We start from the raw sequence: 6508 nt of genomic DNA on the forward strand, positions 1-6508 counted from the left end.
GTTTTGTTTTGTTTTGTTTTGTTTTGTTTTGTTTTGTTTTGTTTTGTTTTGTTTTGTTTTGTTTTGTTTTTTACCATAAAGAAACTAGGGGCCAGCAGGTGGCATGGTGGTCCATGATTCAAGTCCTAGACCTGGCAACTTCTTTCTCACTTTCTCTGTCTCTCTCTCTTGTGAGCACACATGCCCTATAACAAATTAAAATTAGAATTACTAAACCATACCCCTGGGAGAAACAAACTTACTAACTAGAGGATAATATTTATGATAAGTTGTTTTCATCTATATTCTTACAATATTCAGTAAGATTACTATTTTTAAGTGATGAAGGTTATGTTATTTCTCCTGACCCTCTTCAGTGTAATGCTATTAATTTGTAAGATAAGTTCACTTTTGAAATTTTGTACTCAACTCTAGGTGACCTCACTTTTCTTTTTAATTGCAGAAGTGCATTCTCACCAGAGGAAGACAGAGAGAGAAGGAGAAAGGAAAGGCATCCACCAATGGTGCGTGGTCACACAGCAATCTCTTCTCCTCCATCTCACAATCCTTTCAGTATTTGGGCACACACACACACACACACCGACCCTGCCCTACATCCTTTATAAAAAAAAAAATTGTGTGTGTGTGTGTGTGTGTGTGTGTGTGGTGGTGGTGGTGGTGGTGGTGATAGTTTTTGTTTGTTTGTTTTGTTTTGTTTTTGACAGGGCCTCACTATGCCTTGCCTCAGTCTCCTGAGTAGCTGGGACCACAGGCATGTGCCACTACACCTGTCTATTTCAGACAAGATCTTGCTATGTTGCCCATCCTGGCCATGAGCTCATGATCCTATTGTCTCAGCCTCCTGAGTAGCTAAGATCACAGGTGTGCACTACTGTGCTCAATTTTTTTTTTTTTAGAGTGGGCTAGGAATCAAACCTAGGCCTCCTATGTGGCTTCAGTCTGCCAAGCAGCAATGTCCAGAACATTCTACTATGGCTGCCTATCACCCATAACCCTTATACAATTTTTAAATGTAGTCAAATTCTTTTTATGGTATATATTCCTCTGGGTTATAATGAATGTATAAAGTCATATATTAACTATCACAGTCATGATAGAAGTTGAAAGACACAGGAGTTGTTTCCAGTTTTTGACAACTATAAACAAAACTATTTAAAACATTCACACACAGGTTTTAATGTAAAAATAAGTTTTTAATCTATCTTGGGTGAATGGGATTGCTGGGTTGTATATCTAATTTTTTCTTGTCTTTCAATTTTTATTTTTATAAAGTAAAAATTAAAGAACTTTTTTTAAACAGAGAACTTTATATTCTTTTGTCTGTTAAATATTTCTTCTCTTTACCCTTTCCACCTACACTCTACCACCCACTCCTTTCCCTTACAGTCTCTGGTATCTACACTTATTCTCTCTACTATATTTTTGGATCTTTCCATTTTTGCCATAGAGTGCAGATACTCAGTATATACTGAATGGGGATATACAGTGTGCATCTTTCACAGTATGGCTCATTTGCTCAACATTATATTCATCAGGACCAGCAGTTAGTGTAATGGCTATGTCGTTGGACTCCCATGTAACTAACCACTGTTCGAGTCCCAGACCTGGTGGCTTAAACTCAGGTGCATGCGCTCGCCAGAAAGACAAAGAGAGACAGAGAGACAGAAAGTGAGAAATCACCCCCCGGGGGGATGGCCACGCCACGATCCCTTCTCCTCCATTCTCCTCCCAGGATCTTGGGCGTGCATGCACATGCGCCCGCAATGAGTTTAAGCCACCAGGTCTGGGACTCGAACAGTGGTTAGTTACATGGGAGTCCAACGACAAACATTATGCCAACTGCTGGTCCCAATTTATTTATTAATTTTTATAATTTGGCCAGAGAGAAAGAGAGAGAAACAGAAAGTGAGAAAGGAAGCCACCAGGTCCAGGACTCCAACCACGGTCACCCATGTGGGGTGTACAACACCTTAACCACCACGCCACCTGCTGGTCCCTATTATTATTTATTTTAATTTGTTATAGGGTACATGTGCTCATCAGAGAGAGAGCAAGAGAGAGAGGGAGAGAGAGAGAGAGAGAAAATAAGAAAGCAAATCACCAGACCCAGAACTCAAACCATGGTTGGTCATGTGGGAGTTCAGTACCTTAACCACCATACCACTTGCTGGCCCCTCATTATTTTTTTAATCTTAGCCATTCTGATGGGCTAAGTGGTATCTCATCATGGTTTTGATTTGCATTTCTCTTATGATAAGAGATGTTGAGTATTTTTTCATATGCTTTTTCTCCATTCATATGTCTTCCTTGGAGAGTTGCCTGTTTAGTTCATTTGCCCACCTTTTAATTGAATTGTTTTATTATATTTATTTATTTACTTACTTATTTTGTGGGTAAGCTGCTTGAGTTTCCTGTACATTCTGGTTATCACTCCCTTATCTGAGGCATAGTTTACAAATATATTCTCCTATTCTGGCGGTTGTCGCCTCACCCTAATTATTGTTTCTTTTGCTGTGCAGAACTTTGTTAGCCTATGTAGTCCCACTTGTCTGTTTTCAGGATTATTGTCTGTGCTTTGGGGGTCTTATTTTAAAAGTCTTTGCCAACTCCAATGTCTCCAAGAGTTTCTTCTGTGTTTTCCACCAGTAATTTTATAGTTTGAGATTTTATGTTTGGATCCTTGATCCATTTTGAGTTGGTTTTGTTAATGGCACGAGATAGGGGTCCAGTTTCATTTTTCTGCAGATGGATATCCAGTTTTTCCATCACCATTTGCTGAAGAGATTTTATTTCCCCCCACTGGGTTATCTTGTGTATTTTGTTAAAAATCAGTTGGTTGTATGTTTTGGGGTTTGATTCTGGGTCCTCTATTCTGTTCCATTAGTTTACATGATTTTTTTTTCTTTTCTTTTTTTTGGAGAGGTTCTTGCTATAGGGCACGTGCGCTTGCCAGAAAAACGGAGAGAGACAGAGAGACAGAAAGTGAGAAATCACCCCCCCAGGGGGGATGGCCATTCCACAATCCCTTCTCTTCCATTCTCCTCTCAGGATCTTGGGCATGCATGCACACGTGCCTGGCGTGAGTTTAAGCTGCTAGGTCCGGGATTCAAACCACAGTTGACTGCATGGGAGTCCAGCGACATAGCCATTATGCTAACTGCTGGTCCCCATTGGTTTACATGTTTTTGTGCCAATACCATGCTGTTTTTATTATCACAGCTTTGCAATATATTTTGAGGTCAGAAGTGAGATGCCTCCATAGTATTGCTTTGGTGATACAGGACCTTTTGTTGTTCCAAACCAAAAAAATTATTTTTGAGAGAATTCTTGTTTCCTTTTAACATTTACTTATTTACTTACTTATCTATTTATTTGTTGTGATTTTCAAGTCACTGTGTCTGGGACTTGAACTGTGGTCAGCCATGTAGAAAATCAGCACTTTAACCAACATGCCACCTGCTGGGCCCTTCAGGCAAATTTTATGATTGTTTTTTTCTGCTTCTGTGAAGACTATCTCTGGTATTTTGAGTAGAATTGCGTTGAATTTGTAGATTGATTTGGGTAGGATTGACATTTTAATTACATTAATTCTTCTAATTCAGGAACATGGGATGTCTTTCCATTTTTTGTATCATTTTCAATTTCTTTTCAAAGTTTTTCAAAGTTTTCTTTGGAGAAGTCTTTCACTTCTTTAGTTAGGTTTATTCCTAGGTGTCATATACTTTTTGTGGCTATTGTAAATGTGATTGTTTCTGCAATTCCACATCAATATGCTCCTTGTTTGTGTATAGAAATGCTATAGATTTTTGTAGATTGATTTTTATATCCTGTCATTTTATTCATTTATCACTTCCAGGACTTTTTGTGTGGATTCTTTTGGATTCTATATGTATTTAATCATGCCATCTACAAATATTGTATTTTATCTAATGCTTTCTCTGCATTGATTGAGATGATCATTTTTTTTTGTCTTTCCTTCTGATACTGTGATATATTACATTTATGGTTTTGCTTATGTTGAATCATGCTTGTATCCCTGAAATAAAGCTTATTTGGTCATGGTGTATAATCTTTTTAATGTGTTGTTGGATACAATTTGCTAGTATCTTGTTGAGAATTTTTGCATCTATATTCATCAGGGATATTGGTCTGTAGTTTCCTTTTTTTGTTATGTCCTGTCATTCACAAACTTTTAAAGTCCCCTCTCATAACTCAGTTGCAATTTATATATTCAAAAATTTGAGACACCATCATCACTAATTACGGAATATTTTTATCACTTCAAAAAGAAACTCTAGGGACCAGCAGTTAGCATAATGGCTATGTCGCTGGACTCCCACGTAGTCGACTGCGGTTTGAGTCCCGGACCTGGTGGCTTAAACTCACGTTGGGTGCGTGTGCGTGCATGCCCAAGATCCCAAGAGGAGAATGGAGGAGAAGGGATTGCAGCATGGCCATCCCCCCTGGGGGGTGATTTCTTGCTTTCTGTCTCTCTGTCTCTCTCTGTCTGTCTGGTGAGTGCACGTGCCCTATAGCAAAAACCTCTCCAAAAAAAGAAGAAGAAGAAGAAAAAAAAAAGAAACTCCATACTCATGAGACCAGCAGTTGGCGCAATAGCTATGTGTTGTACCATGGTTTGTGTCCCGGACCCGGTGGCTTAAACTCATGCCAGGCACATGTGTGTGCATGCCCAAGTTCCTGAGAGGAGAATGGAGGAGAAGGGATTGCAGCAGGGCCATCCCCCCCGGGGGGAGATTTTTTGCTTTCTGTCTCTCCTTCTGGTGAGTGCACATGACCTATAAATCTCTCCAAAAAAACCCCCCATACTCATTAAACAGTCTCCTTCCACTCCCCACAATCTCCTTTTCATCCTAGCCCCTGGCACCCATTACTGCTGTCTATCTCTACAAATCTCTCTATTTTAGATATTTCATTTAAATGGAATCTTAAAACATATGGCCTTCCGTGTCTGACTTATTTCACTTAGTATAATGTTTTTAAAGTTTATGTTGTGGTATGTATCCATGATACATTCTTTTTTTATAGGTAAATAATATCTCATTGAATGGATATACAGCATTTTGTTTATTCACTCATCAATTGATGGACATTGGGTAGTTTCTATCTTTTGGCTATTGTGAACAGTGCTTCTATGAATGTTAGTGTACAAGTTTTTGTTTGAATACCTGTTTAAAGTTATTTGGGGTATATAGCTAGGAGTGGAGTTGATGGATTATATGATAATTCTGTTTAACTGATTGAGGAATTACCAAACTATTTTCCCTGGAGGCTGCACCATTTTATATTCCTACAAAGCAATGCATCAGAGTTCCAATTTCTCCACATCCTTGCCAAAATTTCAGATTAAATATTCTTTTCCAAAAAGAAAATAAAAAAGAGGAGGAAATATTTTCCAACTTATTTTACTATTCCTACATTACCCAAATTCCAAAAAGATATGACAGAAAAAGAATACTGCAGACCATCCTTCATGAACATGACACAAGGGACCAGCAGGTGGTGTGTGCTCAATTCCCACATGGCTGACCAAGGTTTTCCTTTTCTTTCTCTCTCTCTCTCTGTCTCTCTCCAGTAAAATTTAAAAAATAATAATGAAGGGGCCAGTAGGTGGCATGATGGTTTAGGATTCTGGACTCCCACACAGCCGACTATGTTTCAAGTCCCGGACCTGGCAGCTTACTTTCTCACTTTCTCTCTCTCTCTCTGTCCTTGTGTGGTAAAATTACAACAAATAAATAAATATAGTTAAATAATTTTAAAATAATAATAATAAAATGAAACAAATAAAAAAGAATCTCCATCTTAATATTAGCTACATATAAATATAATTATGTATTTACATATATAAAAATATACACAAAATATAAAGAGCTAATACACATAAAGAGGTAATAAATATACCACAACAAGACCAGCCAGTGGTGTGGTGGTTAAGGTGGCTGGATCTTACATGGATGACTTTGTGGTTTGAGTCCCAGCACCCTGAATAACAAACCAGGTCCATGTGCATGTGTGGCCAAAATCCTGAGAGGAGAATGGAGGAAATGTATGACTATTCCCCTCTGAGGGGATGTTTTCTCACTTTCCCTCTCTCTCTCTGTCTCTCTCTGATGAGCACACACATGCTATATAGCAAACTAAAAACAAACAAACAAAAAATCATATCACAACAAAGAGTGGTTCATGCCAGCAATGCAAGGCTGTTTCAACATTTGAAAAATGAATCACTATAATTCACCATATTAATAGACTAAACCACATAATTATCTCAGAAGATGCAGAGAGAACATTTGACAAAATTAAATATACACTTATGATAAACAATTCATGCCAAACTAGGGATAGAATGGAAATTCCTTAAACTAACATATTAGAATGGAAATTCCTTAACCTAACAAATAGCATTTTAAAAAATCTACAAGTTATAGCACATTGAATAGTGAGAAATTGCATGCTTTCTTCCTAAGATCAGAAACAAAGCAAGAGG

Source organism: Tupaia chinensis, unplaced genomic scaffold, assembly GCF_000334495.1.
Source record: "Tupaia chinensis unplaced genomic scaffold, TupChi_1.0 Scaffold143742_1, whole genome shotgun sequence".
Lineage (NCBI taxonomy): Eukaryota > Metazoa > Chordata > Mammalia > Scandentia > Tupaiidae > Tupaia > Tupaia belangeri.